The sequence below is a fragment of the Trichosurus vulpecula genome, chromosome 4, assembly GCF_011100635.1.
Source record: "Trichosurus vulpecula isolate mTriVul1 chromosome 4, mTriVul1.pri, whole genome shotgun sequence".
Classification (NCBI taxonomy): Eukaryota; Metazoa; Chordata; class Mammalia; order Diprotodontia; family Phalangeridae; genus Trichosurus; species Trichosurus vulpecula.
The window spans coordinates 264,297,904-264,316,225 of NC_050576.1; positions in this window are offsets into that span (position 1 = coordinate 264,297,904).

Sequence of the window (18,322 nt, forward strand, 5' to 3'; positions counted from 1 at the left end):
AAATTTGACTCAGTTCCCTGTATATTTTTGAGATGAGGCCTTTATCAGAGACACTGGTTGTACAGATTTTCTCTCAATTTTCTGCTTTCCTCCTAATCTTTGTTGCATTGGCTTTTTTTATACAAAACATTTCAATTTAACGTAATCAAAGTTATCCATTTTGCATTTGGTAATGTTCTCTATCTCTTGTTGTATCATGAATTCTTTGCTTTTCCATAAAACTCTTCCATGCTCTTCAAATTGCTTATAGTATTTGCCTTTATTCCTAAATCATGAACCTATTTTGACTTGATTTTGGTATATGGTATAAGATATTGGTCTTATTTATTTTGATGTTAGATTTATCAAATTCAGAGAGGGGGAGGTTAAGGTCTCCCATTATTATTGTTTTGCTGTCTATTTCTTCCTGTAACTCCCTTAACCTCTCCTCTAAGAATTTGCATGCCATATCACTTTGTGCATATATGTTAAACTATGATATTGCTTCATTGTTTATGGTGCCTTTTAGCAAGTTGTAGTGTCCTTCCTTATCTCTTTTAATTAGATCTATCTTTACTTTTGCTTTGTCTGAAATTAGGATTGCTGCACCTGCTTTTTTTTTGTTACTATAGCTGAAGTGCAACATGTTTTACTCCAGCCTTTTACCTTTACCCTGTGTATGTCCCCCTCTTTCAAATATGTTTCTTGTAAACAGCATATTGTAGGATTATGGTTTTTATCTGCTATCTGCCTCTATTTTATGGGAGAGTTCATTACATTCACATTCACAGTTATGTTTACAATCTGTTTCTTTTCTCCATTCTATTTCCCCCCATTTATGCTTTTATTTCTCCCTTTCCCCTTTCATTCCTCAACAGTTTTGCTTTTGACTGCTCCCTTCCTCAGTTTACCCTCCCTCTTGATTCCCCTCCCTTATCTTACTGTTTTGCACTTGCTACTTCTTCCATCCCCTTTCCCCTCCTTCTGCCTGTAGTATGAGTTAGATTTCTATACTTATCATGATATGTTGTTCCCTTCTTAACTAAATCCGATGAGAGTAAAATTTAAATACTGCTCTTCTCCCTGCCTTCTTTACCTCTACTACAATGTGTTTTTGTTCCTCTTCATTTGATGGAATTTACCCTTTTCTACTACCTCCTTACCTCTTCTCCCAGAACCCTCCCTTTACATCTCTTAATTGTGTTTTTATCCTTATATCAGTTATTTTATACAGACATCCACAGTCTATGTGTATCCCTTTCAATTGTCATAATAACTGTACTTTTCTCAAGATTGACATTATATATATGTATACATACATACATACATATATATATATATCATACATAAGATTATATAATCCTATATAAAGATGTAAATAATTTGCCCTTATTGATTAGTAAGTTTTGTGGGGGATTTTCCCCCCTGTTTACCTTTTTATGTCTCTCTTGAGTTTTGTATTTGAAGATCAAATTTTCCTTTGAATTCTGGCCTTTTCATCAGGAAAGTCTGAAATTCCCTTTTTTGTTGAATGTCCATCTCCTAGCTTGAAAAATTATGCTCAATTTTGCTGGGTAGTTGATCCTTGGTTGTAGTCCTAGCTCCTTTGCCTTTCAGAATATCATATTCCAATTTCTCCTGTCATTTAATGTAGAAGCCGAAAGATCCTGCATGATCCTGACTATATTTCCATGATATTTGAATTTGGCTGCTTGCAATATTTTTCTCCTTGACATTGTAATTCCAAAATTTGGCTAAAATATTTCTTGGAGTTTTCAATGTGGGATCTCTTTCAGGGGGTGATTGGTGGATTCTTTCAATGATTATTTTACCCTCTGGTTCTAGGACCTCTGGGCCGTTATCTTTGATAAATTCTTCAAAGATACTGTCAAGGCTCTTTTTCTTTTCTTCGTGGATTTCTTGTAGACCAGTAATTCTTAAATTGTCTCTCCTGGATCTATTTTCCAGGTCAGTTGTTTTTCCAAATCAGATATTTCACATTTTCTTCTATTTTTTCATTCTTTACATTTTGTTTTACTACTTCTTGATGCCCCGTAAAGTCATTAGCTTCCACTTGCTCAATTCTAATTTTTAACGAGTTGCTGTCTTCATTTTGTTTTTGAGTCTCCTTTTCCAATTTGTTGATTTTACCTTTCAGGGTGTCATTTTTCTCTATTTAGATTCTGAATCTCTGTAGCCATTTCACTGATCTTATTTTTTAAAGATTTGATTTCATCAGTGTTTTTTCCTCCATTTTTTCTTTTACCTCCCTAATTTGGTTTTTAAAATCCTCATTTAGCTCTTCCAGTAATGCTTTTGGGCTTGAGATCAGTTCACATTCCCTTATGAGGTATCAGATGTGGGTACAGTGTCAGTGCTATCCTCTTCTGAATTGGTATTTTGATCATCCCTGTCTCCATAAAAAGAATCAATGGTCCTCAGTTTTTTTTGTGTTCTTCTTCATGTTGGTTAGCTTCTTCCTGGCTTTACAATGGATTTCTACTTTTGGGGCTCAGGGGTCTCTGTCCCAGGTTTCTTGTTCTGAGTAATGTTAGTCTAGTTACTGCCTTTGTGTATTATAGCCTTCAGTTTCCTGGGGTGTGGGGTCTGGCTGCCTGAAGTCTCCTTTTCCACTGGGGCTGCTCTCCAGCACTGTTGCTCTTCAGCAATGGTCTCAGCTGTTTGTTGTCTGTGCTGGTGTCAGCCATTTCCCCTGGCTGTGCAAAGGTGTGTCTGGGCTCCTGGTGTTGACCTCTGCTGGCTCTGCCCCTCTGGGACTCAGGAACTCTCACGCTTGGCCACTAAACCCCACTTCTGTCTCCTCTATTCCAGCATTTTTCCCGAGGAATTCTTTGGGTCAGGGAGGGAGGGATGAGAGCTGTTTACCTGGTCATTATGTCTCCTGGAATTTCAAGAAGGTGTGTTTCAAACCTTTGGGCTACAAGCCACAGGAGTAGATGTCTCATGGCTGGAGGTATTGCACTGCTGCCTCTCCTTGCTTCAACAGACTCCCATCCTGTGTTCAGAGGCCTGGGGATCTCTGCCGGTTTCAGGCAGCCAGCTTTCTCCCAGCCTGGATGGCTGGCTGGTTTCCCCAGCTGCTTCTGCTTTGGTGCTATCTGGTGCAGCTCTATAGCTAAGTACTCTCTTAGCCTACAGATCCATCCTGTCGACCTTTCAGACTCTCCTGGCTTGGAAATTTGCCCCACTCAGACTGCTAGCAGCTTCTAACACTCTCAAATCTGCTCAGATTCAGTTTTTTAGAGGTATCTGACAGAACTTGTGAGAGAGCTCCAGTAAGACACTACTTTCACAGAGCCATCTTGCCTCCACCCCCCTCAGATTTTTCTTAGACTATCCTGTTCATCATTTCTTTTTTTTTTCTCCCTATTTATGCCCTCCCACGCACTCCAACATGGCATATATTCTAATTGCCCCATTCCCCAGTCAGCCCTCCCTTCTGTCACCCCACTCCCCGCCCCATTCCCTTTTCCCTTACTTTCTTGTAGGGCAAGATAGATTTCTATGCCCCATTGCCTGTATGTCTTATTTCCCAGTTGCATGTAAAAACAACTTCTTTTTTGAACATCTGCTTTTAAAACTTTGAGTTCCAAATTCTCTTCCCTCTTCCCTCCCCACCCACACTCCTTAAGAAGACAAGCAATTCAATATAGGGCACATGTGTGTCATTATCCTTCCACAGTAATCATGTTGTGAAAGTCTATATTTTGCTCCCTCCTATCCTATCCCCCTTTATTAGGGTTTCTCCCTTGACCCTGTACCTTTTTGAAAGTGTTTGCTTTTGATTACCTCTTCCTCCTATCAGCCTTCCATTCTATCGTTCCCCCCCCCCTTTTTGTATTTCCTTTTTTAAAAATTTGATTATCATCTATTTATTTAATATTTTTAGTTTTCAGCATTGAATTGCACAAGAGTTTGAATTACAAATTTTCTCCCCATTTCTACCCCACCCCCCCACACCAAGATGGAATATATTCTGATTGCCTTATTCCCCAGTCAGCCCTCTCTTCTGTCACCCCGCTCCCCCCAACCCCTATTCCTTTACTTTCTGCTAGAGCAAGATAGATTTCTATGCCCCATTGCCTATATTATTTCTTAGTTGCATGCAAAAACTTTTTTTTAACATCCGCTTTTAAAACTTTGAGTTCCAAATTCTCTCCCCTCTTCCCGCCCCACCCACCGTCCCTAAGAAAGCAAGCAGTTCAACATAGGCTACATGTGTATCATTATGCAAAACCCTTCCACAATACTCATGTTGTGAAAGACTATGTTTTGCTCCTTCCTAACCTATCCCCCTTTATTGAATTTTCCCCCCTGATGCTGTACATTTTCAAAAGTATTTGCTTTTTATTACCTCCTCCCCCTATATGCCCTCCCTTCTATCATTCCCCCTTTTTATCTCCTTCCTCCTTCTTTCCTGTTGGGGTAGATTACCAATTGATTATGTATGTTATTCCCTCCTCAGGTCAAATTTGATGAGAGCAAGATTCACTCATTCCCCCTCACCTGCACCCTCTTCCCTTCCTGCAGAACTGCCTTTTCTTGCCCCTTTTATGCGAGATAATTTACCCCATTTTATCTCTCCCTTTCTCCCTTTCTCAATATATTCTTCTCTCATCCCTTAATTTTATTTTATTTTTTTAAATATCAGCCCTTCATATTCAACTCACCCTCTGCCCTCTATGTGTGTGTGTATGTGTGTGTGTGTGTGTGTGTGTGTGTGTGTATGTATGTATATATATATATATACATATATATATATATATATATATATATATATATATATATATATATATATATATATATATATCCGTCAGCTACCTAATACTGAGGTCTCATGAATTATACACATCATCTTTCCATGTAGGAATGTAAACAAAACAGTTCAACTTTAGTAAGTCCCTTGTGATTTCTCTTTCTTGTTTACCTTTTTGTGCTTCTCTTGATTTTTGAAAGTCAAATTTTCTATTCAGCTCTGGTCTTTTCACTGAGAAAGCTTGAAAGTCCTCTATTTTATTGAAAATCCATATTTTGCCTTGGAGCATGATACTCTGTTTCAGTGGGTGGGTGATCCTTGGTTTTAATCCTAGCTCCATTGACCTCCACAATATCATATTCCAAGCCCTTCAATCCCTTAACGTAGAAGCTGCTAGATATTGTGTTATCCTGATTGTTTTTCCACAGTACTCAAATTGTTTCTTTCTGGCTGCTTGCAGTATTTTCTCCTTGATCTGGGAGTTCTGGAATTTGGCAACAATATTCCTAGGAGTTTTCTTTTTGGGATCTTTTTCAGGAGGTGATTGGTGGATTCTTTCAATTTCTATTTTACCTTCTGGCTCTAGAATATCAGGGCAGTTCTCCTTGATAATTTCTTGAAAGATGATATCTAGGCTCTTTTTTTGATTATGGCTTTCAGGTAGTCCAATAATTTTTAAATTATCTCTCCTGGATCTGTTTTCTAGGTCAGGGATTTTCCAATGAGATATTTGACATTATCTACCATTTTTTCATTCCTTTGGTTCTGTTTTATAATATCTTGATTTCTCATAAAGTCACTAGCTTCCACTTGCTCCAATCTAATTGTTAAGGTAGTATTTTCTTCAGTGGTCTTTTGGACCTCCTTTTCCATTTGGCTGATTCTGCCCTTTAAGGCATTCTCCTCCTCATTGGCTTTTTGAAATCTTTTCTATTTGATTTAGTCTATTTTAAGGTGTTATTTTCTTCAGTATTTTCTTGGGTCTCCTTTAGCCAGTTATTGACTTGTTTTTCATGGTTTTCTCACATCACTTTCATTTCTCTTCCTGATATTTCCTCTACTTCTCTTACTTGCTTTTCCAAATCCTTTTTGAGCTCTTCCATGGTCTTAGACCAATTCATGTTTTTGTTGAAGGCTTTTGATGTAGGCTCTTTGACTTTGTTGACTTCTTCTGGCTGTATATTTTGGTCTTCTTTTTCACTGAAGAAAGATTCCAAAGTCTGCGACTGAATCTGAGTCCATTTTCGCTGTCTGTTCATGTTCCCAGCCTACTTCTTGATCCTTGAGTTTTTCATTGGCGTATGGCTGCTTGTAGATTAGAGAGTACTTTGTCCCAACCTTGAGGGGCTGTGCTGCTGTTTTCAGAGCTATTTCTAAACATAAACCTCTGCCACATCAGTGCTCCTCCTCCCCCAAAACCAGTCAACCTCGATTGCGACTCAGATTCAAGCAGGCTCTGCACTCCCACTCTGATCTGCCACTTAATTCCTTCCACCAGGTGGGCCTGAGGCTAGAAGCAACTGCAGCTTTAGCTATGTAAGGAGCCTCAGACCTGCACCACTTCTGCCACCCCCGGGGTGGTAGCCTACTGTGAACTCCTTTCACTCTGTCCCAGCAGCTTTTCCCACTAACTTTCTCTATTGTCTTTGGTGTTTTTGGGGTTGAGAAGTCTGTTAACTGCCATAGCTCACTGATTCAGGTTGCTATGGCCTGTTCCACGTGGCTCCCGGTCTGGTTGGTCCAGGCGCAGCCAGTATTGAGCTCTGCTGTGCTCCCAGCTCTGTGCAATAGACCTTACCCAATGACCATCCAGGCTGTGCTGGGTTGGAGCCCTGCTTCACTCTGCTGTTTTGTGGGTTCTGCAGTTCTAGAATTTGTTCAGAGCCATTTTTATAGGTGTTTGGGGGGGCCTGGGGGAGAGCTTTAGGCAAGTCCCTGCTTTCTAGCCACCATCTTGGCTCCACCCCCTGCTCATCATTTTTTAAAATACAATAATATTCAATCATAATTACATACTGCAACTTGTTCAGCTATTCCACAATTGATGTGCATCACTTCCATTTCTAATTCTTTACCCCTAGAAAAGAGCTGTATAAATATTTTTTGTACATATAGGTACTTTTCCATTTTGTTTTTGCATCTCTTTTGGGATGCATACCTAGTAGTAATATTGCTAGGTCAAAGGGTGTGTATGCATGATGTTATATTCCTTTGGGCATAGTTCTTAATTGCTCTACAGAATGGTTTAATCAGTTCACAACTCTGCCAGCAGTACATTTTCCCCATGTACGCCGCATTTGTAATTTACCTTTTCTTCCTATTGCCCAATCTAACAGGTATGAAGTAGTACCTCAATTATTTTAACTTGCATTTCTCCAATCAGTAGTGAGTTAGTATATATTTTTATATCTCTGTAGATAGCTTTAGTTACTTCATATGAAAAATGATTATATCTATTGACCATTTATCTATTGGGGAATGGTTCTTATTTTTATAAATTTGACAGAGTACTCTATATGTTAGAGAAATGAGGCCTTTATCAGAGAAACTTGCTTCAATTTTCTTTTTCACAGTTACTATTGATAGTTGTATTTCCCTCCATCCTATTTCCCCTATCCTCATTTTTTCTCTTCTCTCTCTTATTTCACCCTTTTCCTTCTCAAAAGGTATTTGCTTCTGACTACCCTTTCCCCCAATCTGCCCTCCCTTCTATCATCCCCTCCTTTTCTTACCCTCTTCCCCTTCTACTTTTCTGTAGGGTAAGATAGATTTCTATACCCCATTGCCTGTGTATCTTATTCCCTCTTTGAGCCAATTCTGATGAGAGTAAGGTTCCCTCACTCCCCATTAATTCCCCCATCTTCCCCTTCATTGTAAAAGCTTTTCTCTTGCCTTTTTTGCATGAGATAATTCACCCTATTGTACCTCTCCCTTTTTCTTTCTTCCAGTACATTTCTCTCTCATAGCTTAATTTTATTTTTTAGATATCATCCCTTGATATTCAACTCACACCTCTACCCTCCATCTACGTATACTCCTTCTAACTACCCTGATAATGAGGAAGGTCTTATGAGTTACAAATATCATTTTCCCTTGTAGGAATGCAAACAGTTTATCCTTATTGTGATTTCCCTTTCTTTTTTACTTTTTTATGCTTCTCTTGGGTCTTATATTTGAAAGTCAAATTTTCTATTCAGTTCTGGTCTTTTCATCAAGAATGCTTGAAAGTCTCCTTCTCACTGAATATCCATTTTTTCCTCTGAAAAATTATACTCAGTTGTACTAGGTAGATAAATTCTTGGTTATAATCCTAGCTCCTTTGCCTTCCAGAAAATCATATTCCAAAGGCTGTAGTCCTTTAATGTTGAAGCTGCTAAACTTTGTGTTATCCTGACAGTGGCTCCACAATACTTGAGTTTTTTCTATCAGGATGGTGGTAATATTTTCTCCTTGAACAGGGAACTCTGGAATTTGGCTATAATATTCCTGGAAGTTTTCATTTTGAGATCTCTTTTAGGAAGTGATCAGTGGATTCTTTCAATTTCTATTTTACCATCTGCTTCTAGAATATCAAGGAACTTTTCCTTGATAATTTCTTGAAAGATGATGTCTAAACTCTTTTTATGATAATGGTTTTCAGGTAGTCCAATATTTTTAAAATTATCTCTCATTGATCTATTTTTGAGGTCAGTTTTTTTTTTTTTTTTTTTTACCAATGAGATATTTCACATAGTCTTGTATATTTTCATTCATTTATCTTTGTTTTATTGCTTCTTAGTTTCTCATAAAGTCATTAGCTTCCCTTTGCTCCATTCTAATTTTTAAGTAATTATTTTCCTCAGTGAGCTTTTGGACTTCTTTTTCCATTTGGCCTAGTCTATTTTTTAAGATGTTATTTTCTTCAGTATTTGTATTTGTGTGCGTGTGTGTGTGTCTCCTTCACCAAGCTGTTGACTCTTTTCTCATTATTTTCTCAATTTTTCCTCTACTCCTTTTGTTCATTTTCAAAATCCTTTTTAAGCTCTTTCATGGCCTGTGACTCATTCATATTTTTCCTGAGGCATTGGATATAGGAGCTTTGACTTTGCTATCTTCTTCTGATTGTGTATTTTGATATTTTGTCATCATGTTAACTTCCTATAGTCAGAAATTTTTTCCCATTGTTTCCTCATTTTCCCAGCCTATTACTGGACTTTTAAACTGTTAAATTAGGGCTCTGCTTCCAGGGTGGAGGGTAAACTGTCTTAAGCTTCAGGGGTTTTATGCTGCCATTTTCAGAGGTACTTCTATGGACCTGTAAGTTTTCAGTTCTTCCAAGGTTGTATGGTCTAAGTTGAGGTGTTTTCTACTCTCCTGGTCTGTGGGCAACCACAAGCCCTGTTTTCTGCTATGGAACTGTGAGGAAGGTCACCCCTCCACTGCTGCCACAATCTCTACTATGCTAGTGCTCCCCCTTGCCCTGGGCCTGCCACCCAGGACTGGGACCTGGATCCAAGTGTGGGCAAAGCAACAGACTCCTGCCTCAGTGCTAGCAAAGAGACACCTATAATCTCTTTCTGACCAGTTGTTTGATCCACCTTCTGTCTATGGGCTAAGAGCCCTGGAAGTAGCCACTACCAAAGCTGCTGCTCATTTAATTACTCCCAAGGCCTGCTCCTGGCCAGCTGGGGCCAGTGCCTGTGCTGGACTGAGCTCCACTCCTACCTTGGCATGAAAGACCTTCCTGCTGACCTTCTAAGTTGTCCCTGGTGTTTGTAGGCTGGGAGGTCTGGAAACTGCCATAGCTGCCAGCCATTCAGTTACCCCGAGGCCTGTTCCCTGACATTTATCTTTAGTGCTTAACACTGTACCTGGCACATAGCAAAGGCATAATAGTAATAGCTCTCTCTCTGTCTCTCTCTTTCTCTCTCTCTCTCTCTCTCTCTCTCTCTCTCTCTCTCTCTCTCTCTCTCTATATATATATATATATATATATATATATATATATAAATATATATATAAACATATATATGTACACACACATACATACATATCTATCAATCTATATATATAAAAATAATGTTAAAATTTTAAAAAATTTTCACATGATCTCATTTCATCCTTGTAATACCTCTGTTACTTTGCCTGTTTTAATGATGAGTACACTGAAGTAAAGAGAATTTAATTTTATCAGTTATAAGACATGTAAGGCAGGATTCAAATTGATACCTTCTTATACTCAAATTTTGAAATTTTGAAAACGAATATTGTTCACCAGTGAAATAGAAGTTCACTATGGAAAATATTGAATCAACATCGATCCACTCACTAGGAATTGCCTCATGACTGGATTGATGGTGAGAGTCTCAAAATTTCCCTTTTTGTGGCTGGAAATGTGCTGGTTCAATCAAGGTCTGGGACTCTCTAGGAACTCTGTCGCCATCTATGGTCCCTCTGAAGAGACCAGCCTCATTGTTCACACTAGAAAAGAAGAGGAGCTGAAGAATGCACATTGTTCAGATGTTATTACTTAGCTAGCCCCATTGAGTTATTCAAGAGTACTCAGTGTAGGGAGCATCATCTTTGTTTTACCTGTCAATTAGAGGATGAAATCAAGCTTTATCAGTGATAACTAGCCAAGAGATAATCAAGAATTTATCTTAGAGCTTTTTCAGGAACCATATTTTTCATTACTAAATGCTAATGTTACAATGTTAGGGAGATAGGGGGAAAGGAAAAGTTCAAGAGGAAGAGATAGAATTCATAAAGAAATTACATTTTTATTGAATAATATAGAATTGTACATACATGAACAGTGTTTATGTCTCAGGAAGGTAGAGCAATGGACAAAGGAACAGATTAGACTAGCCCAGGAACTGATAAACACAAGAACTCCAGACAGTAAGGAAAGAAGATGATTGTTGAGCAGAACTTTTGGAAAAATGAGAAAGAAATTTGGTCCAAATTAGGGTTAAAGCAACAATTTATATCACAAAACACTTTAAGCTCCAAATGGACATGCAATCCAATTAGGAGTTACAAAATTTTTTACAGGTAATTGTAAAGAATTCCCTTTGAGAGTTATAGATGGATACTTCTTAAAGAAAGAATAAAGGTGGTCTTTAAATAGAAAACAGTATTGGTTGTAAGAAATCCAAACACGTTTTAAAGAAATACTATCTTTTAGTGATTCATACAGATGGGTGTTTGGAAATTTTAGCAATAAGTATATTTGAGAAGGGCAGCTAGATGGTACAGTGGCCCAGAATCAGAAAGACTCCTCCTCCTTAGTTCAAATCTGATCTCAGACACTTCCTGTGTAAGGCTGGGCAAGTCACTTAACCCTGTTTACATGTTTTCTTATCTATAAAATGACCTGGAGAAGGAAATGGCAAAGCACTCCAGTATCTTTGCCAAGAGAACCCCAAAAATGGGTCATAAAGACATGAAAAATGACTAAACAGCAGCAAGTATCTAAGTTACTTAGAAAATTCATTGGAAATTTTAAAAAATTCCTTGGAGTCAAGAAAGCTAGATAGTTTTCAGAAAAAAGACAAATTATTGACATACTTAAAATTATGAAACTATTATTAAATATGATCACCTTGATCATATTTTAGAAAAAAAGCTTTAAATAATGACACCAATAATAAGACAAAAATACCATAGTACCTAGAAAATTTGCTTCAGTGCCAAGAAAATAAGCGTTAACCCCCACCTCTGACATTTGGGTGACTGGGTAAGTTCCTTAATCTCTCAGTCACTTCTAACAGCTATCTAAGAGTATAAGTTTCAGAGTTGTTTAGTAACAGAGATTTCCTTGCCAGAAATTTACTATGCCTAGACTAAAAAAAAATAAATTTAATATTTAAAATTCTCAGTTTTCACCTCCCAAACATTAAATTAACAAAGATAAAATATAAAAGTTGGGTAGTTATTTAGGGACATATTAATATTTTACCGGTATTGCTATAAATTGAACCAACTATTCTGGGAAATATTTTGAAATTATGCAATAAAAGTGACAAAATTCCTTGTATCCTTTAACCAAATAATCCCAATACTAGAGCAAGAATGTCATATATAGAAAGAAAATTGCCACATATAACAAATATGCATATCATCCCCCTTTTACAGTTGTAAAACAAATGAATAAAAAATATGGGAACAAAGAGTATGCCATTGATCAGAAAATGACTGAACAAATTGGAACATATGAATGGAGTGGATATGATTGTACTGTAATAAACTTTAAAATATGGATAATTTAGAGAAACTTTGGAAGACTAACATGAAATAATGTAGAACAAAGAAAGTAGAACCAAGATAATCATGAGGATAATGATTCAAATAATGTAAATGAAACAAAACTAAAAAGCAGCTGAGTTCACATTGATTTGTGATGAATCATTTAGGTTTTGGAGAACAAATGATGAAGATGAAAAATGTATCTCTCTTTACACTATGGAAATGGGGATACAGGACTGAATTTCTCATATGCTAAGAGAAGTCTTGGCTTTGTTAATTAATTTTATTCAATTCTTCCTTTGCTTTGTTTCAGTGAAAGACTCCATGCTCAGATGCAGTTAGGTGTGTGTATCAGAAAACAACTGATAAAAAACCAATTAAAATAAATAGACAAAGAAAATACATGGGCTGCACTACATTCTTTTTCTTTTAACCTTAAATTTATATTCATTATATTTTGTGACTTATACAGTAAATATGGAGGAAATTCTCAAATGAATCCTAAACATTTTACATGAATCACAATACTATTTACAGACTATGGATTAAAAAAATAGGGAGAATTTTTCTTTAGGCAAAATGCCATAGAAGCTTTTATCTGTGTTTGTTTAAAAAGAGATGGGATTTCTGTAGGTTCTTTGAATGTTAGAAAAGAGAAATCTTGACAGTCTGCTAAATGCAGAGAAAAGATGGTCAAACAGAGGGTACAGTTAGGCAGAGGAGAACAGAGAGATTCTCCCCCTGGAACAAACTGCGGAAAGACTGAAACAAAGAAAAAGAATATTAAATGTATCTAGTATTAATGAATTTGTTCTAAATGACTGGCCTTAGGCCTAGTGAACTTCTTCAATGGAGGTGTTTAAGATGATGCTGTATAGGAAATTGTCGATGATGCTGTGGTGAGAATAACTCATAGAGCTGGAACATAGATTAGATGACCTATAAGATCACTGCATTTTAACAATTCCTTAATACTATTATTTGCATGACAATAGCCATTGATTCATGAGACCACGAGAGAAAAAGATCACTTATCGAATTATTGTTAAAAGACACAAAACTTAGAGTCCTTGAACACAGAACTTCCAGTCAAACAGTATTTGTGATGATGATTATGATGGTGATGACGATGACGATGATGATGACTCGTACTTCTAGAGTGCATTGCAATTTACATGCACTGTTTAGTTAGATCCCTGCAGCAACTTGGAAGTTATTTGTATACGTGGCAAGTCAATACTACTTACGAAAAGAAAATCTAGTGGCTTTAATGGACTAATATGAAACGGTAGCTACAGAAGTCAATTTGAGCTTGAGCTGTGTGAATAAAAACAGAGTGTCAAGAACAAGGGATTTGATAATCATATAAAATTTAGCTGTAGTCAGGCAACATCTGGATTATAGCTGGCTTCCAATTCATGTGGATAATGAATCCCATGAACTAGTCTCCTTATTTGAAATCATATTGTATATTTTCATTGGGCTGGAACCAATTGCAATATTTTCTGTAATTATATCTTCAAAGAGTGCAAATTTGAATACATGTAAAAATTCATGAGATGCAACTAATTGGGATCTAGCCGTATTGTGATCAGTTCTGTGTACGTATTTAAAAAGGGCATTGACATACTTCAGTGCCTTCCAGATAAGGGTGACCAAGCCATACAAGGGTGAGTGCACTACTGTATAAGCCATAAGTGAATCATTTGAAGGAACCTGGGGATATGTAGTCTGTGGAAGGGAAGACTTAGGGTGGGATATGAGAGATGTCTGCAAATATTTGAAGGACTCTCTTGTGGATAAAGGATTTGACTTGTCCAACTTTGCATAAAAGGGTCAAGAATTAGGAGCAGTTGGTGGGAAGTTGCAGAGGAACATATTTCAAAGTAACATAAAAAAAATCAAAGACTAGTAACCAGATAATGACTTTGCCCAGGGTCATCTCTATCTGAACCCCATCAAAATATGAGAAGAATGAGGTATATAACAGTGAATAATTAAAGTTGAGAAGTACAATGAAAATCACATTGCATAGAAGCTCCTTTCCTATACACAAGCTTGGGAAGTAGCTACAATATCTATTATCTCTAGTTTAAAGATTCTCTGGGCAATTTTCTAAAATAATGTTTCACAGGAGTTGCTGATCTGCTTTAGTGGAAGTTTTCACACTACCTGTTTTTCCCCTCAGATGTCATCGTAGGTCCATCCTCACCCTCAGCCTTCACCACCAAACAAACAAGTGAAAAACACTAGCAGGAAAACAAAGAAAAACAGCTTTGAGCCCGGAAATTGAGTCACTTCAAAACATTACTTTGCACATATTCATAGGGCTAGTATATTTGTGGGTAAAGTGCTGGTTGTACATCATCAGATCACAGATTTTGACCTACAGGAAGGGACCTCAGTCCAATCTTCTCCTTTATTGATAAGGAAAATGAGACCTAGAGAGCTTATCTGAATTGACCAATGTCACACATGGACCCTGTTATCCAGTGACATTGGCTTCCTTTCTGTTTCTCATACAAGACATTTGATTACCTGAGTCAGCGTGTTTTTACTGGCTATCCCCTAGGTATGGGCTGCTTTCCCTCTTCGTCATTGTATCCTAGCTTCCTCAGCTTCCTTCTAGTCTCAGGTAATATCCTACCTTCTGGAAAAAGCCTTTCCCAGTCCTTAATCTTACTGCCTGCCCTATGAAACTATGCCTAATTTATCATATCCATAAAATTTGCACATACTTATTTTGCATATTGTCTCCCCCAAGTAGAGTGCAGTCTCCCCAAGTGTAGGAATTGCCTTTCTTCACATTCCAAGTGCTTATGCAGTCCCTGGCACATTGAAAGTTCTTCTTTCATGTTAGCTGTAGCTAAATAACATAGGTAGTTATTTATAGAGGTCATATTTAAACCCAGTTCCTTTTGGATATAAAGTCTCATGCCTTTTCAATTTCCCTATGCAGCAACAGTGAGTTCATTTCTCTGAATGCAAACTGGCACAATGAAAAGATCTGCATAAAAATGAAGTGAATTCCCTTCAATACATACATGAATACACACATTCATAAGTATACATTAGTATACATGTGTTTATACATATACATATTTGTTCTTTTAATCTCTGTCTTTCTCTGTTTCTGTCTCTCTGTCTCTTTCTCTCTGTGTCTCTGTCTTTGTGTGTGTCTTTGTCTCTGTCTCACTTCTCTCTCTCTCTCTCTCTCTCTCTCTCTCTCTCTCTCTCTCTCTCTCTCTTTCTCTGTCTCTGGCTGTCTCTCTGTCTCTGATTATTTTACTGCAAACCTGTTTTCCAGTCTTGGCTCTTACTATTACCTTTGTGATCGTGAGCTAGTCACTTGATCTCCGTTAGACTCAATCTCCTCTTTTGTAAAATGAAAAAGTTAGAACAAATGACTTCAAAGGTCCCTGTCTAAGGTTCTTCTCAGTCTATGACATTAAAGTCCAAAGTTAAAATCCAGGTCTTTTGATATAAAATCTAATGACTTTTCCACTTAACTATGCAATAACATTGAATTCACTGTTATACTTCAGGAAGGACCATGGGTGTTTAATGTAGGGGATTTAAAAAAATGTAAATTGGCAACATTATTAAACACGACTTTTTTGTTCTTCTTAAGGAGAAGCAAAGGAGAGCCATTATTAAAGATGTGACAGTCTTTAGGGAAAAAAAATCCTATTTTCGAATATAAATTTATTAAGAAGATTGATTAAATAAAACCTGGATAATAGAGAATGTCTACTGTGTTAATTTCCCATTGCTTTGCACATGGTAGGAGGTTATTGCCCATTTTTGAAGCAAATGAATGAATGGCTATATTTGTAATTTGAGAAATGTTCACATAGGTGAAAAGCCCCATTTACATACATACACATATTCATATAACATATACCACACCATCGGTTCCAACAATTTAAGATTTTGCAGGTCATTTCCTTTGAATAGTTAACTCTCCCTCAAATGCCCTTCAAGGACATATATTAACTAGATTAATGGAATAATATTCATATTGAATTATGCAAAATTTCTATTTGCTGCCTTCAGACTTCAGGAACTTCAAATAGCTCTGAACTCTACCTTTCTGTGCTTATGTTTCAATAGGACACAGCAATACCCACTGTGATCATGTGCCTCTTTCCTTCTGATAATATGCCTTTAAAAACAATGTCCTTTAGGGTTCATTGGACCATGAAATAGTCTCTGCAGAAGTACCATTGGTGCCAGTGCTGAAACCAACATTCATTTTGGCTGTCAGCTCTAAGAACTGGAAAGAAATGAAGCACATTTATTATGTACTGATGTATTCTGACTAGATAATCCTTTTCAGTTGGAGGGACTATAAAAGCAAGTACAGATTACTCTTGGCAAAAGAGTAAAAAAAAATAAAATTCATCTGGCGCCAACAGTTGTGTTTCCAATTTCACAACTGGATAATTTCCTTTATAAACTTCCATTTAAAAAAGTTTGATCTGAAATGAGTATATCATTAAATAAACTATGTATACTGTAGTAAAGACTCAGGTGACTCAACGAGATTTGGGGAACATAGTCTCCATTATTAATATCATATGATACAGTGTTAAGTGCCATATTTTTACATTATAAGAAAGTAGCTCATTTTGGCAAATAATATATTTTATTACTAGTGTATAAATATGGTTGTGAAATGATTGGAAGGGAAATTGTTATGATTCTAGAATGTGCTGATAAACATTAACCCTTTTATTACTGTGGGAATATAAATCTTGAATAATTTTTAACAAAAAATATGTTAATCATCTAATAGTGTGACAAAGTGATGTATTGTGACATGAAATTGGCAAGTATATAGAAGTTTGGAATGGTTCATCTGGAGTGATTAAAGTGAATTTTAAAAGTTGGTCACTTTTTATGATAATAATTATGGTTAGGTGGATCAAGTATCTTGATGTGTTCTATTTTGAAGTGTCTGCCAGTCAAAGGGATACAAGAGCAAAGTTGATTCAGTGAAATGGGCACTAGATTTGGAGCTAGAGGAGGAGCTGAATTCAACCCATTGCTTTGATTATTTTCCTGTGTGACCTTGGGGAAGTCACTTAACTTCAGATTTGTTCAGTTCAATGTCTCAGTTTCTTCACCAGTATTCTGATATGTACAAAGGAATGAAAACAAAAGATAGCATAGAAAGCTTTGGATTCCTGACTGCTTTCTTTTATGCTCGACTGGACACTTCATACTTAGCTTCTCATGTTGTGGATAGCTGTTCCTCAAAGAGGAAACATTTCCTATTTTGATTCAATGGTCACCACACTATACTCTTTCCAAATTAAGAAATTATTCACAACTACTTTACATTACCCTTAAAAATACTTTTAATTGACTCAGTCAGAGAAGTATGTGCTTTCTGAGGTTAAATGGAATTAAACAGACCCCCTTGCTTCTCTTTAGAATTTTCTTTCTCCTTCTCTCCATCTTTTGCTTCTGTGACTCCATTCTTCTCTGCAAGGATCTAGATCATTTGGGGGGAATGCCTATCTCCAAACTATACTCTCTTTTTGAACAACTGAAAAGTCTAGATCACCTTGGAAGCTGAGCCTTATCTTGGACCTTCTTAGTGCTTTCCTCCACAGTATATTTCTGGTAACCAACTTCTCCACCAAGATGTTGTAGTGCTAAGATCATCCTCCACTGGACACTAACACCCAGTCTCAGCAGGTCCTTAACTTGTGAAGTTGTCAAAAGGAAATGATAGGATATAACTTTTTTTTTAAATCCCCTACTATGTGGCAGGGACTGTTCTAGATGCTTCAAAAATGTTATTTTAATTGATCCTTATAACAACCCTGGGAGGTAGATGCTATTTATTATCTCCATTTCACAGCTGAGGTAACTGAAGCAGACAGAACATAAGTGACTGTTCCAGGATCAGACAGCTAGCGAATTTTTAAGGCCAAATTTGAGCTCAGGTTGTTCTGACACCAGGTCTAGCACTCTGTTTACTGTGCTACTTAGCTGCGGAAAGATTAGGATCATCCATCTAAGGATCAATGATTACTCATCTATTCTCAAAGAAAGAAATACATGCAGAGAGGCCTCAAGGGTATTGAAATCCAGCTTCAGTCTCTGTTGCCCAGCACATGCTGCTGTAGGGGATGGGAGATATCTCCTCTACCCCTTTGGTGATAGTCTAAGGGCAATTTCCTATGTCCTAAACAATATGAAGCAGAGATGAAAAGAGAGAGTGTGTGTTGAGTGCTTTTAATGGCTCCTGAGTGGAATACTCTTTCTGGTTTAGTTCTGGCCAGTTCTCTTTGGCTCAGCCCTGCTCCCTATATTGTGACCATAGAG